Genomic DNA, 19,547 nt, shown 5'->3' with positions numbered 1-19,547 from the left:
TATCTAATCAATTAATATAGTGATCATGATAGCATTTGTTTATTAATAAACTACATTACCATTATATCACACTTTTAGGGTTGATTCATTGTACTGAAAACGATCAATTTTTTTTCCTGGCAACAGGCACAGAGATAGACATTTGTAAACTGCATAGTTCTCTATATCTCCATCCTTTTACTAAATTCAATATTCAGGGTCTTTTTGCTGACCCCATAATATTGGAACTGTGAATGACTATGACTAATTGTGAAGGATGTCTGTAAGAACCGAGGGAGAATGTGGAAAATTCCCCAGACTACCTATTGTATACATATAATAAATCAAGTGGTAGCTGACATTGATCCAAATGTGTTAGGCTACAGAAAAAGAGTCACTAACAGGTCAGCATCTTCTCATATATTAGAAAGAATATTTAGCACCAGGGGGCATCTATGCAGTTAGCATCAAGCCAGAGATCATTTAAATGACATCTAATTCATTCTGATGGGCATACTATTTGCATAGTGCACTTGGCATTAAATATGATGGCAGAGATCCATGGAGAATTACCTATCAATAACAATTGTGTAGCTCTCTCCAAAGTTACCTCTGATTTCTTAGTTTCCTTTTCTCAGTCTTCATTTTTGTCAATCTCTCTGTGGGCACAACTTTAATACAATTTATCACCCTCTCCTCCTTGATATTCTCTTTTCTCTAGGTTTTCAGGATACTGCTCTCTCTTGGCTTTTCTCCTGCCTATATGATTGCACCTTCTCTGTCTCCTTTTCTGGATTCTCATCCAGATCTCACCCTCTAATAATAGGTGTCTGACAGTATGTTTTTAATGTGCCCTCTTTTCTTCTCCCTTTATACTACTTTGCGTGGTGATTACATCATTGCCCATGAATTTAATCACTATCTTTATGTTTATGAGTCTGAGACCAATATCCTGCTCCAACCTCTCTGATGATCTCTGATCTCACATTTCTAACTGCCATTCAGACATTTTGAAATGGATGTCAAATAGAAAACCTAAACTCAGCGTAACCAAAACAGAACTTCTTATCTTTTCCTTTAAACTTTACTCCCTCCTATCTTTTCTGTTATTGTACAGGGCAACATCATCCTCCTGGTCCTTCAGGCTCAAAACATGGAAGCCAACTTTTATTCCTCAATGTCTCTCACCCCCTATATCCAATTGTTTGTCAAGATCCATCATTTTCATCTTTGCAATATGTCTCTGATATGCCCCCTTCTCTCACATTGCTACCACACTAATGAAGACCTTCATCACCTCACACCTCGACTATTACAATAACCTCCTGGTAGGACTGCCTGCCTCATGCCTCTCCTCACTTCAATGCATCCTCCATTCAACCACCAGAAGGATTCTCCTAAAATATGAGTCCAATCATGTCATCCCCTTACTTAATAAACTGCAATGACCCCCTATAGCCTCCAAATTCAAATATAAAATCCTCTGATTGTGTTCAAAGCCCTTGATAACCTAACCCCTTCTCACCTTTCCAGTCTTCTTATACATTATTTCTCACCACTTAATCTTAGCTGCTCTACAAACAAGACACTCCATCTCTTTGCTCCAGGCATTTCTCTGGCTCTTCTCCCAAGCCTGGAATGCTCTTTCTCCTATTCTCTACCTAATGGCTTCCCTGACTTTTAATCTGAAGTAAAATCCCATCGTCTACATTTTCTGACAATTCTTCATTCTAATGTCTTCTCTCTGTTAATTTCCTCCTATTTATTCTGTATTATAGCTTCTTTGTATATATTTGTTTGTTGTCTTCCCTTTAGATTGTAACCTCCTTAAGGACAGGGGGGTGTCTTTTGCCTCTTTTTTGTATCTCTAGAGTTTAGGACAGTGCCTGGTGCTTAGCTGCTTAAGAAATGTTTACTGATTGATCGATTGTAAGATATATAGACAAAAAAACCTGATAAGCCATGTCAGAGCTGGTCCTGTACTTAATCCTTTTAGAAACCCATTTCAGAATCCAATTTTTTCCCTTACTTCAAAAACCAAAATAGTTTTTGTGCAATTATGAATGTTCTATCCAATGATTCAGATCACAACTTATCCATCCCTTGCTCATGTCCCCTCATATTGGTTCAGTTGTGTCCAACTCTTCATGAAAAATTGGGGGTTTTCTTGACAAAGATAATGGAGTGGTTTGCCATTTCTGTCTATAGCTTATTTTACTGTTGAGGAAACTGGGGAAAATAGGGTTAAGTGTCTTGCCCAGGGTCAAACAGCTAGTAAATGTCTAAGGCCAGATTTGAGTTCAAGAAGATGAGTTTTTCTGATTCCAGGCTTGGTGCTCTACTATTAAATCTTTAGGGGAAAAGGATGTCCATTCCCAATAATTTGTAACATAGTTCCCAAAAACTAATTTTCAAAAATCTAAATCTAGGATTATATTAATCACACATGTGTTCACTTGGAAAGTTTATTATCACTGTAGCCAGATCATTTGTTTTTTAATAAACTATTTTCAGTAGAAACAAAATACCTGGAGAAATTATTGTAACCTAAAGATTTCAAGTAGTTGTCAGAGGGCATGATTTTTTTTCACTTACAATCAAGTTAAATGGCATTGCTCTGTGTGAACAAAGTGGGCAATATTTTGTCAAGTGCCCTTGGATCCATGTGGTTACGATTAGTAACTACCAACCACCCCCATTTAATATGATGTAGGATGATAATTTTGTTTAGAAAATAATAGATGGTTGACAAGTAGAAAGAAATAATTTCCACTTCACACACCTGCTGGGAAACTGTGCAGCTTAACTTCTGAGCAGAAAATCTAGACTGGAAGAAGTGATATTCAAGGATGCCATAATGGGATGTTTTAATATGTTTCCCTGCATTGTCCCTTCATATACTTTATAAACACTCCATAATATGTGGGCTCCTGTTGGGATGCCTTAGACAGTGGCTTTCATTGTGACAGGTCATAAATACTGTCCTGCTGCTCCATGCTTTACAGGGGTTGAGAGTAATTGTGTGGAGCTTAAAAACATATTGGAAGCATGACCCTATGCCCCATGAGCTAAACACAAAAAGAAACTTACGAACATAGAAAGTTTCCATTTTACTCTTGAGTCACAGAGCATAGAAAAGAACAACAAAGGAGACCATGGCAGAGGAGATTTAAAAGAAAAAAAAACTTCATAAACCCAGCTGTGACTATGAAAGGGAAGAAAATTTTATTTCCTGGTTGTCCTGTGAAGTTGATTAGCACATATAAAAACATTCCTTTCACTCATTTTGCTAGGAGAAGTACTGAACCAGGCAGGTAGAGAAGGCAGAAGTAATAGACTTTGATGATTTTGTGTTTCCCGCATAGTCCTCAAATTATACTGTCATCAAGTAGTATTTGTGATGTGTTGGCAATGCCAGAAAACTTGCCTCTGATGGGCAAACAGCAAGAGAGGAAATAAGGAATGAAAGTGAAGGTTTAGTTTCTCCACTTCAAGCAGCAATGAAAATGGTATAATTTGTGCCAAAAGACAGAAATCATGAGAATGGGAATTGGGACCAAATTACCATGATCCCTTTTGTTAGGAACATGCCTACTTAAACCTTTCTTGAAAAAAGCCAAATTTATCAAATGATCTCAGGTACCTTCTAAGTGTTTGGAAGAAGGAGTCATACATAACGGCTTGACCCTCTGTAGCAACAATCTTGCTAGCAGCTACTGTGACTCTGTAAGACCAATAACACCAGCACACAGAAGGCCTACTAACACAGGTTCTTTGATCTGCTTTTCTAAGGAAAGCAACTTTAAGGGGTTAGCAATCTCAGTTTAATCAAACATACATATATCATTCATTTAGTTCAGGGGCACTTGAGGCTCACCATTTAGAATGTGAGAAATCAGTGCGGGAAAGCTCCAAGCACCAGCACCAAGGCATATACAATTCAATGACTCTCCATTTTCTTAATGCTTGTTTTTTATTGATGAGGAAACAGGCACAGGAAGGTTAAGGGACTCAGTAACAGAGATAATAAGTGTCTGAAGCAGGGTTTGAACTCATTTTCCTGACTCCATATACTATCCACTGCACTACCTAGCCTGTCCTCAATTGCCTCCTGTACTCCCAGTGGAGAAGGGAAGGAGGTGAACAGAACTGGCAATCTAGCATATGGCCAGAGGGAAAGGTGAAATACACAGGTCTGAGATGACTGGAATCCAAATTATTTTGACTGATTGCTTCATCCTGGTAAATAAGAGTCCAGAAAATTTCTGGCAATGATTGTTTTCCAGTGTATCTGTAACTGTTTCTATCTCTCTGTCTCTGTCACTGTCTATCTCTCTCTCTCTCTCTGTCTCTCTCTTTGTCTCTGTCTCTCTATCTGTCTCTCTCTGTCTCTGTCTGTCTGTCTCTCTCTGCCTCTGTCTCTGTATCTCTCTTTCTGCCTCTTTCTCTCTCTCTTGCTACCTCTCTCTGCCTCTTTCTGTTTCTGTCTCTCTCTTCTTCATCTCTCTCTTTGGCTCTTCTCTGTCTCTATTCTCTCTGTGTGTCTCTCTTTATCTCTGTCTCTATCTCTATTTCTCTGTCTCTGTCTCTCTGTCTCTCTTTGTCTCTCACAGAGAATTAATTCATTCTGTGTATTTTCTGCTTAATTCTACAGGAAGAAAAAGAAGGCCATTTTTGTATTTTCACATGCAATTTTTTTAAAAGATCACTAAATGGACAAGTAATAAATTTGGAGTGACACATTTTTGTTATTACTCGATGTAAAACTTTGCTTAATCTAAAACCCCGATTAGAAATGGCTATGGGCCAATTAATTCTTTGTCAATATTTATTTATACAAGGCACATTGGCTCTTATTCAACTAAGATTATCAAAAGTGATCTCAGTCACAGATACCACAGACAAATCTACATAGCACCCCCCGTATACTTTATAAAATCTGTAAGACTTGTCATTCCACAGGAAATGATGCTTCAAGAAACAACAAGAAACAATGAATGTTTCTACCCCAGGTTCTAATATTCTAGCAAAAAAGCCCATTAATGGATGCTTAAAGTATCTATTAGTGCTTTGTCCATAATCAGCAGTGGATAAATGTTTGTAGTTTGATTCAGAGGACTTTGATTCGGCTAAAAGAAGAATTTTAACAATTATTTGAGGCCAGAGGAACCAAGCCTTTCCTTATCATCATCATATTGTCATCATCATCATCATTAATTTGCTTTCACAACGTAACTTTATTTTTTAAATGAATTGCTTATATAATATTTCCAAGAACAATATATTTATAGTATTTGATTTTTTCTTACAAACTTGAACATCAATAAAACATGAGTGTTTCAATATGCAAAAGAGAGAAGAGGATCCTATGGGAAAAAATCGACTTCCATCATGCTATTTGTTCTTTTATGTATGCAACAAATTTTAAAGTAATAGCAACAAACTGTCCTTGTTTATGTTACTTTCTGAACCTCCTTCTACATTTCATTGTGAATATTTTCATAATTTTATTGACATGGCATTTTCTTCTTTTTCATCATCATATCTACCTACGAACTCCTTCACCAACAAGTCCATAATAACTCCATCTGAACTAAGCTGTGTCTTGTAACATTTGAGTATAGTCACGTAGAATAAATCCACACATTGTCCATACTGGGAAATTAATCCCACTATACACAGCTACTCCATTACCTTTCAGTCAAGAGTTGGGAACAGTGATTCTACATCAGCTCTCTGAAGTCATGACTGGTCATGTAGCATCTTTGTGTGCAGTTCTCTAGGACTTAAATACTAAGCCATAGATAGATTATATTCTGCATTGGTGAGTGAATTCCCACATCAATGCAATTATAGACGCTTTGCATATTCAGCTACTGATTTGAGTTACAGGACAGAGAGAGAAAAAGAAAAAAATATTTCCAATTAAAGAACACAGAAGATAAATGCATAGTTTCTAAAAATTCTAAGTTAGTTGAAAGGAACTAAAAGACATTCAAAAGTTGTTAAGATTGCAAAAATAAAATTTAGTTGAACAAATATTATAGATATAAAAGAGAAACATATTACAAATCATCTAGGACTGAAGAAATTGATAAAAGACCTTTTAGGAAAATCAAATTGTTTCAACTTCTTAGGGATATACATCTCTTTTTTTATCAATGTATTAAAATATTATTGGCATTTATCTTTGAAAGGATGTGTCAATTAGAAAGATATTCAACCATTTCCCTGACACTGTAGGAAGTTAGTCCAAGATCTCTGTATATGGAATACCCTTATATTCCAGCAAAATAATCCTACCCAAAGAAAATGTTAATTTTCAGAATATATTATTGATGTCTTCCATTTCCTGGCAATCACCTCCAAGTGTGAAACCCATTACATGTGTTCAGACATCCTTGATTCCCCCCAGGGGAATCTATAAATGCTAGAAAAAAAAGCCAATGAATGCTGAAAGGGGAAGCAAGTAAACAAATCCCTACATTGTAGAAAGACTAAGCCACAGCTTTTAATAAATGATGTATGGCAAAGTATATTTCTAAGAATATTTCTAAAATCCATTCTATTTCAATCTTCAAGAGCCTGTGTGGTTGAATATAACAACAATTTTCACAGATAAATGATTCTCCAAAATGATATTACCCTTGAATTCTACTTTTACTTTTTAAAAATAACTTTCAAAATATAACAAAATGGGACATTACCTATTATATGATGTTTAATTTCAAAACTACTCCTTTTTTATTGAGAACAATTGTGAGTGGCTCAGTGAGTAGAGCACCGGCCCTGGAGTCAGGAGGACCTGAGTTCAAATTCGGCCTCAGATACTTGACACATGTACTAGCTGTGTGACCTTGGGCAAGTCACTTAACCACAATTGCCCTGCCAAAAAGCAAAAAAAAAAAAAAGAGAGAACAATTGTGACTATAGGACAAAAGTTTTGCTTCAGAACTTCACAGTGGAATATGTTAGATAATTGTCTGGAGGAAATACAACAGTACTACATTAATGATAACAGATTCCAGAAGATTTGCTGTTACACTTATGAAAAAAATATCTATCATTTAAAATAGGTCTAAGAATGAAGTAGGAGAAGATGATTCCATTCTTGGGAAAGTTGCATTGTTTAGAGTCCCTAAGGAATTTGGAAATTGACAATTTAAGAGAATAAAGGGCTAATCTTGACAACAGAAAGTCCTAGTTTCAAACCCTATGTTCAACACATACTACCTGTATGGCCAAGTCACTTACCCACTCTTTATCCCAGGTAACATGAGAGTACAAGTTACAAAGAAGTTACTGTTCTTCCTCAGTGAATTGAGTTTCCATACTATGAGTTCTTTATTTGGGTTTAATCACAGGTCTACCCTATAGCACCCAATGAAAAATAAAATAATTTCTATCATATATTTCATTTGTTTTAGAAAGAATATAAATTTTTTTTTAGTTTGTCTGTTAAGTAAGAAATGGCTGTCTTCCAAAGTGGCCCTGAAAATGCAAGGTATTATGATTAAAAAGCACTGAAGATTAACTTCAATTACATTTAAGTCCTAAGTGAACACAAAGCACAAACTGTTGAGAATTGGATTAGTAGGTTCCTGGGCATTAATAACCTCTTTAGTTACCTACTTTGTCTTGTCTTCATGCCCTTGATGTACTAAATTAACACAAATGTTACTGAGATGAAATAATCAGAGAAATATAAAGGATTCTCACTATACTGTTTGTTTGAATATCAAATTAGAAACAATATCCATAGAAGAATATTCTGTGATGATCCTTTTAAATGATTTGTCACCTTCTCCTTTCATAATACAAGCTCTCATTTCAGAAAACTAATAATTCTGGGGAAAGGTCAGCATATCTAGTAATTCCAGATACTGATAAAGAGCATTTGGAAGTTACCCTGTCACTGCTAGCCACACAAGGCCACACATGAAATTCAATTCAACTAAACTCAATTCAGAATTATTTAGTGTCTTATGCTATGTACAAAGCAAAGCGCTGTGCAAACTTTAAAGCAATATATAAATGTTCGTCATCATCATCAACATCTTCAACTTCATCATGACAAAAAGAAACAGCCCTGCAAACAAAAATGTAAGAATGTACTGAGGGGGAGAAAAAGAAGGGGAAAGAGATATGTCATATAACATATATAAAATAAATTTAAAATCACATATGATCAAAGGAGAAATTGAGAAAATTTAAAGCAGTAGAGATCACAATCATTTGGAACTGGGAAATCAGGGAGAGTTTCATTTTTAAGTCAAGTTAAAAAGTTTTTTTTTATTATTAAATCTTTATTCACTGTGTGATAGACACATTCTTAGCACTAAGGTTATGGAGAATGGCAAAAGAAATAGTCCCTGGCTTTAAGGGAATCACAGTCTAGTGGGGGTAAGGGAACTATACACGAACAAGTTATTTATTCAGTCATTTCAATTGTTTTTGACTCTTTGTGATCCCACTTGAGGTTCTCTCGGTAAAGATATTGGAGTAGTTTGTTATTTCCTTCTCCAGTGCATTTTACAGATGAGGAAACTAAGACAAACAGGATTAAGTGACTTACTCAAGGTCACACAGCTAGTAAGCATCTGAGGCCAGATGTTAATTTTATGAAAAAAAATCAAACTCTTGCTGTTATTTAAAAAAAAATACTCCACCTTCTGGCTCCAGGAATTTTATTGACTGCCCCCCATGCTAGAATGCTCTTATTCATCTCTACCAAAGAGCTTCCTCAAGGCCCAGCTAAAACTGAAATTTCTATAAGACACTTGTCTTGACCATTCTTTTTTTTTTAAATCATTATTTATTTATTTAATATTTTTACTTTTCTGCATTAATTTTCACAAGAGTTTGAATTACAAATTTTCTCCCCATTTCTACCCTCCCTCCCACTCCAAGATGGCATATATTCTGATTGCCCCTTTCCCTAGTCAACCCTCCCTTCTGTCACCCCACTCCCCCCATCCCCTCTTCCCTTACTTTCTTGTAGGGCAAGATAGATTTTTATGTCCCATTGCCTGTATCTCTCATTTCCTAGTTGCATACAAAATCTTTTTTGAACATCTTCTTTGAAAACTTTGAGTTCCAAATTCTCTCCCCTCTTCCCTTCCCACCCACCCTCCCAAAGAAGGCAAGCAATTCAACAGAAGCCACATGTGTATCATTATGTATATCCCTTCCATAATACTCACGTTGTGAAAGACTAACTATATTTTGCTCCCTCCTGTCCTATCCCCCTTTATCCAATTTTCTCCCTTGACCCTGTCCCTTTTCAAAAGTGTTTGCTTTAATTACCTCCTCCCCCTATCTGCCCTCCCTTCTATTGCCCCCCCCTTTTTTATCTCCTCTTCCCTCCCAACAGAACTGCTATTTCTTGCTGCTTTTATGTGAGTAATTTACCCCATTCTACCTTTCCCTTTCTCCCTCTCTCAATATATTCCTCTCTCATCCCTTAATTTGATATATTTTTAGATATCATCCCTTCATATTCAACTCACCCTGTCCCTTCTGTCTATATACATATATACATTATGTATATGTACATGTATGTACATATACATATACATATACAATTACCCTCAAACTGAGAAAGGTCTCATGTATTACATAAATCATCTTTCCATGTAGGAATGTAAACAAAACAGTTCAATTTTAGTAAATACCTTATGGTTTCTCTTTCTTGTTTACCTTTTTGTACTTCTCTTGATTCTTGTGTTTGCAAGTCAAATTTTCTACTCAGCTCTGATCTTTACACTGAGAAAGCTTGAAAGTCTTCTATTTTATTGAAAATTTGTATTTTGCCTTGGAGCATGATACTCAGTTTTGCTGGGTAAATGATTCTTGGTTTTAATCCTAGCTCCATTGACCTCCAGAATATCTTATTCCCAGCCCTTCGGTCCCTTAATGTAGAAGCTGCTAGATCTTGTGTATTCCTGATTGTGTTTCCACAATACTCAAATTGTTTCTTTCTCACTGCTTGCAGTTTTTCCCCTTGATCTGGGAGCTCTGGAATTTGGCAACAATATTCCTAGGCATTTTCTTTTTGGGATCTTTTTCAGGAGGTGATCAGTTGATTCTTTCAATTTCTATTTTACTCTCTGGTTCTAGAATATCAGGGCAGTTCTCCTAGATAATTTCTTGAAAGATGATATCTAGGCTCTTTTTCAATCATGGCTTTCAGGTAGTCCAATAATTTTTAAATTATCTCTCCTGGATCTATTTTCCAGGTCAGTGGTTTTTCCAATGAGATACTTCACATTGTCTTCAACTTTTTCATTCCTTTGGTTCTGTTTTATAATATCTTGATTTCTCATCAAGTCACTAGTTTCCACTTGCTCCAATCTAATTTTTAAGGTAGTATTTTCTTCAGTGGTCTTTTGGACCTCCTTTTCCATTTGCCCAATTCTGCCTTTCAAGGCATTCTTCTCCTCATTGGCTTTTTGGAGCTCTTTTGACATTTGGGTTAGTCTATTTTTTAAGGTGTGATTTTCTTCAGTATTTTTTGAGTTCTCCTTTAGCAAGTCATTGACTTGTTTTCGTAGTTTTCTTGCATCCTTCTCATTTCTCTTCCCAATTTTTCCTTTACTTCTCTAACTTGCTTTTCCAAATCCTTTTTGAGTTCTTCCATGGCCTAGGACCAGTTCGTGTTTTTCTTGGAGCTTTTGATGTAGGCTCTGTGACTTTGTTGACTTCTTCTGGTTGTATGTTTTGATCTTCCTTGTCACCAAAGAAAGATTCCAAAGTATGAGTCTGAATCTGAGCCTGTTTTGCTGCCTGGCCATATTCCCAGCCAACTACTTGACCCCTGAGTTTTTCATTGGGGTATGACTGCTTGTAGAGTAGAGAGTACTTTGTTCCAAGCTTGAGGGGATGCACTGTTGTTTTCGTAGCTTCTTCTACACAGCAAGCTCTGCCACCCCAGTGTTCCTCCTCCCCCAGAACCACCAACCCTGACTGCGACTCAGATCTTAAGCAGGCTCTGCACTCCCTCTGTGATCTGCCACTTAATTCCTCCCACCAGTTGGGCCTGGGGCCTGAAGCAACTTCAACTGTAGTTCTGTCCTCAGAACCGCACCACCTCTGCTGCCCCCGGGGTGGTGGCCAAACAGCGAACCCCTTTCACCCTGTCCCCACAGCTTTTCCCACTAACTTTCTCTGTTGTCTTTGCTGTTTGTGGGTTGAGAAGTCTGGTGACTGCCACAGTTCACTGTTTCAGGGTGCTAGGGCCTGTTCTGCCTGGCATCCAGTCTGGTTGGTATGGGCACAGCCCATGCTGGGCTCTGCTCCACTCTGCTCCCAGTTCCATGCATGATAGACCTTGCCCAGTGACCATCCAGACTGTCCTGGGCTGGAGCCCTGCTTCCCTCTGCTATTTTTTGGGTTCTGCATCTCTAGAATTTGTTCAGAGCCATTTTTGAAGGGTTTTGGAGGGACCTGGGGAGGAGCTCACACAACTCCCTGCTTTCCAGCTGCCATCTTGGCTCCGCCCCCCTGGCTTGATCATTTTTAATTTATATACCTCAAGATACTTTAACTCAAATACCTTCCATCTGTAGATTATCTCCAACTTATCTTGTATATCCCTTATTTATGCATAGTCATTAGCATGTGGTCTCTGTTAGAATGTGACCTCCTTCAAAGCGAAGGATTTCCTTTTTTTCCTTTCTATCCCCAGTGTTAGTCCAGTCAGTGGCACATAGTAGACAATAAATGTTTATTAACTAATGATTGACATCTTTAGACCTGTTCCTTAAAATTAATATTTAATTTTAATACATTTTATTTTTAAATCACCTTCATTTTTATGTCCCCTCCTTCTCTACCAATCATAGAGTCATCCCATATGACAAAAAAAAGAATAATAAAAAATTCAGCAAAATCAACAAACATATCAACTAAGTGCAATAATATTTGAAATTTTTCACATCAACAATTCCCCTCCTTTGTAAGGGAAAGAGAGACAAATTTTCTCATTTCATCTCTGGAAACAATTCTGGTCATCAGAATTACATAATACTAAGTTTAGTTTTGTTATTGCTATTGGTATTATTCTTTCTATTTACATGATTTTAGTCATTATTTTCCTATATTTCCTCTCTTCATTCTGCAACAGTTCATATGTTTGCCCATGCTTCTCTGAATTGTTCATATTAATGATTTTTTGTATTATTCAATAATATTCTCTTACACTTATGTGCCACAATTTGTTTATCCATCTCCACATTGCTGGGAATTTTCTTTTGTTTATAATACTTTGTACAACAATAAGTGATGCTATGAATATTTTGTTGTATTTGGGAATCTTTCTGTATCTGACTGACTTATAGCATATGGATAGCAGTGAAAACTCTGTGTCAGAGTGTGAAAACTTTACTCATGGTTTCCCCATGTTGAGCATTATTAAAAATTGCTTTTTAAAGTAGAACTGGGCCAACTAGGTGGCACAATGGATAGAGTACCAGCCCTATAGTCAGGAGGACTTGAGTTCAAATCCAGCTTCAACACTTAATAGCCAATGTGACCCATGGTAAGTCACATAACCCCAATTACCCTGCCTTTCCCCCTCTGAAAAAAGTAATAGTATGTTTTTGTGACCTCTTTTTTAATATCGAATTTGTTATCTTCATATTGATATTCAGTAGAGACAGACTAGTGTTCTTTCTTTTGTGTTTCTCCTTGGATTTCGGAATCAGTATTATAATTGTTTAAAAATGCAATTTTCCATTTTTTACCAAATATTTATGTCAAATTATTCATTGTTATTTAAATTTCAGACAAAATCACTTATTAGTCTCTCTGGTTCTGTTTTTCCTCTCTTTAGCCATTGATTTCTTCCAATTGTCATTTTGTGAGATTGGGTTATTTAAATTATCTATTCCTTCTGATTACCTCATTACTTTATATTTTTGCAACTATTCTTTTATTCCATTCAGTTTGTCATTGTTACTCTTGTATAAGTAGGTAAAATATTTTCTAATAATTTAGTTTGTTTCCATATTTTTGATATAAATTTTCCATTTCTATTAATTATTTGGCTTTCTTTTATTAGATAAGCTAAATGTTTAATATATCATTTTTACTTTTTAAAAACTATTTATCATTTTAATTTTTTCTATTTTGTATTTAAATGTAGTTAATAATCTTCTAGTTTTTTATTTTTGTTGGATGTCCCAATTCATTTATTAGAAATTTATATCATTAGTTCATAGAAATATTTCAAAGTATATATTTCCCTCAAACTGCTTTTACTGCAACCCAAACTTTTGTCAATTTCTCCCATTGACATTTTCTTAGATAAGATTAACTCTTGTTAGTATGATTTGCAATTTGACACACCAATTCTTTAAAACAGAAATATTTCAATTTTTATTAAAGTTTAAATAATTTTTAAATTCCTTTTTATATTTTTATTATGTTGTGCTCAGTTTAGAATGCATTTATTATTTTTGTTTTTTTAATGTGCTCATTATTCCCCCTACTCTCTCCTCCTCCCTCTTCCCCTGCCCCTCCCCCATAGAACATGGTCACTTATTTTTAAAAGTACTATGAATTGCTTAAATATAGGCATATTTCCTTCTATTTTCATTCAAGAATCACCAACATCCTATCATTTCTAGTTTTGCTAAAGCTCCATTTGTCTCATTTTTTAAAAAATTCATATTTGATTTGTTTAGATTAGAAGGGCCCCAAACTATTGTAATTTTGCTATTTCTTCTTCTAATTCCACTATTTTTTCCTTCAGGTACTTAGATCTTATCCTATTTAGTACACACAAAAATGTGCTGAGAAAGAAATAAGAGCTATGAAAAAAAAATTTGGTAAGGATGATATTGAACTCCAAAAAGAGAATGGTTGCTCGGTAAGGGTGGCAGAGTATCTTGATATGACCATGGAACAGAAGATCATAAATATAAAGCTGCAATTGATGTTAGAGGTAATTTAGCTCAATCTCCTTATTTTGTATTTGAGGAAACTGAGGCCAAGGCAGGTTAAGTGATTTGCTGAATGTAAGGGGAAGAGCTGGAATCTACACCAGGTCCTTTGATTTCAAATCCAGTGCTTTTCCCATTATCACCTGCTGTCTCCCATAGGTCCGAATATCAGCAATAGGGGAGTTGTGAGGCTCAAATGAGATGATAGAAGGAATTTTTTCAGTCGATTTTCAATCATATCCAACACTTTATGACCTCATTTCGGGTTTTCTTGGCAAAGACATTGGAGTAAGAGGTTTGACATTTCCTCCTCCAGCTCATTTTACAGATGTGGAAACTGAGGTAAACAGGGTGAAGTGACTTGCCTACGGTCATACAGCTATTAAATGTTTGAGGCCAAATTTGAACTCATGAAGATGGGTGTTCCAGATTTCAAGCCCAGTACTCTATCCACCACACCAACTCCTGCCCCATGATACTTTGCAAACCTTAAAGTGCTATTTAAATTCCAATTGTCATTTCTGCTGCTGCTGCTACTCCTGTTGTTGTTGTTGTTGTCATACAATCATCAGGCTTCCAAACTTTATTTCCTGACCCTTCAACTGCACTTCTGCTGAGCTCCAACAATGTGTGTATAATAACACTAGATTGTGCTGACAAATGTTTAACAATCTCAAAAAAGTGTGCACGCACACATTTAAGTTTAATTATTAAAACTTTCTCAAATCTAGACAATCAATAAAAAACCAAGTCCTACTTCCTAGTGATAGCTGATTTCCGAGGTATAATTATTCACACTGACAAATAATTTAACAATGGCCTGGCTCTCAAGAATTTAGAGGTGGTTCCAACATATCCTTGGATGCGTGAGAAGATACAAACAGCACTTAAAAGGAGGTCAATCAAAGCAGTATTTTGTCAGGAAAACCAAGACTGCATAGTTGCAGAGTATGGGAGGACCATGAGAGGAAGACATTTAAAATGAAGGGTAATGTATTAATGATATAACACAGATTGCAAGGGGTACAATGGGGCCAGATAGCTGAATTGGAGCATACTAATAGTGGGACTGAGGAAAATGGTGATGAATAAATGCGAAGTGCTGTAGGGGAAGGGATGTTTTATTCTTAGGCAGCTGATATTTCTATATCACTGGGATTGGAAGGATAAGAGGTGAGAATTTGCTAACCTAAAGGAATATAGCACCTTTTTGACATATTGCATAAAGTTCATCCATCAAGCTAGTTCAAGCAAGTAAAAAGAAATGCTAAAATGATTTATTAATGACTAGTCTCCCATATCACTTGAACTGGTTGAATCTATAAATATACATAGTATCATTCTTGAGGGAAGAAGGACAAAATGGTGTAAATAATATACCCACTGACTGGAACATTCCTAGCAGAATTCCACCTTCACTTGGTGTACAGCATGCAATCATTGATCCTTCTTTTGTTCACAAAGAGGCTCAAAGCTTCTTTCAGTTAGCAGCAAAACCAGGATAAAAATTTATACCCTGGGTTTATAGTAAATGGTTTCTAGCACATTCGGACATAGAGCCTTTTCACATAGTCAAATAAAAAATGTTGCACAAAATTCTGTTTAGATCTTAGTTTCATATAACACAATCATATTCTCATCCTGTTTCTTCATTTGAAATTTCATACATTTTAATAATCTAAATCCTTCTTCAACCTTCCACCCCCAAATGTGAGATGTGCTTGAATGAAAATACTCTTTTCAAGTACTCTGATTTTCCCCAGCTTAATGAGAGGTAATGTTCCTCTCTTCCCGTTTTCCTGTGATACTTATATTATGGTTCCCCAATTTGACTTTGTCAGTTTTATTTTGTAATGTTTTAAAATAAAGGGAAGTCATTTTCTAATGGTCAGCCTTTACAGAATTCATTAGGGAAGGTTTTACATTTCTTTCATGATACCAGACACTTTTCTCTAAATTGTAAGATAACAAACAAACAAAGAAAAAAAGAGGTAACTCCTATTTTGTTTTAAATGGCAGGTTACCACAACTACTTCTCAATGAGATCTCATACCATATTGATATCCCAAATAAAAGAAAGGGGTAAAAAAGACTTAATGAATTTTAAAAGATTTGGTTAATAACTAAAGAGGTAAATATGCCCAATTAATTTTAAATAAAACTTTTGTTTTTTGTGTTATAGACAGAGAGTTCTTCCTCAAAATTATGGACATATAACTATGACATACCAGATACGATATAATATTATGTTACATAATGTTATATCATATTATATAATATATGATATATAATAATCTTATATTGTACATAATATAAAAATAACCTTACTAATACCTATTTACATGATATTTTATTTTCAAAGTATTATTATATATTATATGTTATATGTAATTGATATTAATTAATATAAAATATATTATTATTGTTAAAGTATTTATATGATACTTTAAGGTTCACAAAGTGCTTTACATGTTATCTCAATTGATCCTAATGACAATCCTTATTAGAAAGGTGTTATTATTATCTCTATTTTTACAAAAAAAGTAAACTGAAGGTGAGAGAGGTTAAGCTACTTGCCTAAGTGCACACAGCAAATAAATATTTGAGGCAGCACTCAAACTGAGATCTTTCTGACTCCAAGTCAAATGCTCTAACTACTGTACAACTCATATTGAGAAAAAATATAGCAGGGCACTATCACGCAGACTAATCCTTGCACTTTTGAGATTGTTAGTCCATTGTTATAAACAGTGCAAACTCTCATGCATAGGGACAGCTGCACCAACTAGTGTTGTTCAGTTAGTACAGAATATCACATAACAGCATTTCAAAATTGGAAAGCACTTCAACCACCATCTAGTCTCATACCTCAAAAAAGAAAATAAAATCCCCATTATAACATACCCAATAATTAATCATCTAGTTTCTGTTTGAGGTCTTCCATAGTGAGGGAAATTACTATTTCTCCAGCCATCCCATTTTATTTTTGTACAGTTCTAATCATTAGTAAGGGACAGCTAGATAGTACAGTGCATAGTGTGTCAGGCCTGGAGTCAGGAAGACTCATCTCCCTGAGTTCAAATCTGGCCTCAGACACTTACTAGCTGTGTTACCCTGGTCAAGTCAATTAACCTTGTTTGCCTCAGTTTCATCATTTCTCAAAATGAACTGAAGGAAATGGCTCCAGTATCTTTGCCAAAAAATTCCAAATGGGGTCATGAATAATTGGACATGATTAAAAAAATGACCAAATGACATTATTAAGTTTTTTTTCCTCATTTCAAATCTAAACTATCCTTTTTGCAACATCCATCATTTTTCTGCTAGTTCCACCTTGCCTGGTTAAAGGAACATGGCTAAGCCTTCCTCCACTGGACAATCTTTCAAATACTTGAAAACAGTGTTTTCTCTGAGCCTTATGCTGCAGAGACTAAATGTCTCCAATAACTTCAACTGATCCACAAATGGCATAGAATCAAGGCATTCATCATTTGAATTGCCTTGATCTGAACACATTCCCCTTTATCAATATTTTTCTTAAACTTTGGTACCCATAATTGGTCACCGTATTTCAGATATGGTCATAATAGGTCAGACTATAGTGGGACCATCACATCTTTTTACCCTTTTTAACCTTTCTTAGCATAGCACAAGATCAATTTCCTATTAACTTTATTTTTATTGTTATTAATTTTAAATATATTTTTGATGCCATTTGTTTTTAGATCATCACCATTTCAAGATATATTTCCCCATTCTAGATGAATTGAACCCTCCTTTTCCACAAAGAAATATGAACAAGGGAAGAGTCTTTTGGATGTTTTTCCATGAGTTGTTCAATTTTAGGAAATTATCTATTTCTCATTTAGATTTTAAGCTGCCACTACTTCTTGCTCCCAAGCACGTGAAGACTTTCCTCAGTAGAATGGGTAATTGGAAACAATTTGTTCCAAAGGCCATGAAAGCAGCTGAAGCAAATCTTGTGCAGTGCTTAGAGCTTGGTTAGACTTTAAAGATTCCAAAGTCATCTACTGCATCCTAAGCCATCACTAGTCATCTTAGCTTTTGTCCTGCCACTGAACTTTAATGACACAGGAAGAATGAAGCTTTACACAACTCTGCTTCACTTAAATTTAATTCATGTGTAAGTCAAGACATCATCTCATAATGTCATTTGTCCTCTTTGAAAATTGAGAATGTATAAGAATGTATTTTTATAAATACTTATCCATTTTGTTAAATGTACCATTTTTTTGCTCAGTTTGTATTTTCTCAGTCATACAATTGAGTGAAACAGCTTATAACAATACCTTTTATTTCCACTTCATTTGTTCTTCCTTTTTGTGTTAGTAAGTTAGCATTCCTCTCATTAGATTAGCAATTTATCTTTTTTTATGTGTTTAAAACCTTTCAGATTTTATTAATTTAATATTTTGTTTTAGTTCCTTGCTCACAATTTTGTTTGCATCTTTTATTCTCTCAATTTCTAATTTTGCTCTTTAAAAATCCTGCCTTTGTTAGTTGCACACTGAAGTCATTATTTTGAGATGAATTTATCTTAAAGACTGATTTCAATCTCATTGTTAATTCCTTTGATTAAATGAGCAATTGCTCCTATGACTTATTCATTGACTCCAAATGATAGGATTAAATTATTTTGTCTTTAAGTTTGAATCCTACCTTTAAAAGACTTTTATTGTTTATACCACAGTGTAAACTGTTGCAGTCAGTAAAGAATTCTTGATACCTTTGCCTTTCACTTTTGTGAGATTTCTATGACCTTGCACATGGCCAGGTTTTGTGAAGGTCCCATGTACACAGAGCAGTATGTATATTCTTTGGATTCCCTTTCACCAGTTGCCCAAGATCTAGCATATCCAACTAGTGGTGTGTTAAATCTTTAATGAATAGCTCTGGAATGGGGGGGGGGAGGAGAAAAGTATACATGTTATACTTTCTGCCTTATTAACATCTTGTCCATCACTGTCTTACCTACAATTTAAAAAAAAACAGGACACAGGCAGAGTATTTTCCATATGTGAATTTCAGGGCTAGAGTAAAGCTTCTGGAAAAAAAAAAAGGTTTTTGTGGCAAAGTAGAAAAATCATGTAGGGCTCCCTGGGGAGGAACAAAGTCTATGTTTCAGATACATCATCTGTTCCTGAACACAACATTCCATCTCTCTTCTCTGAACATTCACAGGCTGACTTTCATGCTTGGAATGCTCTCCTTAACTTGCATTTCCTAGAGACCCTAGCTCTCTTCAGATCTCAGCTCAAAAGTTACCACCTGTGAACAACCTTTCCAGATTTCCCCTAGTTGTCAGTGCCCTCCTCCAACATAAACTTATTTTGTTTTTATTCTTTACATTGACCTGTGTATGTGGGCTGTTTTTTTTTTTTCCCAGTACATTGCATTAGCAATGTGCTTAAGGCTTCTTAGGTCCTCACAAATTCCTTCCTTGCCCTATTGGTCACCATCAATGCTATATGACTGGAAATCATAGTATCACACAAACTCTGAATTATTAAAATTGCAGATGAAAAAAATCCTTCTAATAACAAAAATGGGGCCAAATGTTCATGGTATTGTGAGAGAAAGAGCATTCATGACATCTCTTCTGTA

This window comes from Trichosurus vulpecula, chromosome 5 (genome assembly GCF_011100635.1).
Source record: "Trichosurus vulpecula isolate mTriVul1 chromosome 5, mTriVul1.pri, whole genome shotgun sequence".
NCBI lineage: Eukaryota > Metazoa > Chordata > Mammalia > Diprotodontia > Phalangeridae > Trichosurus > Trichosurus vulpecula.
This window is presented reverse-complemented; position numbering follows the sequence as displayed.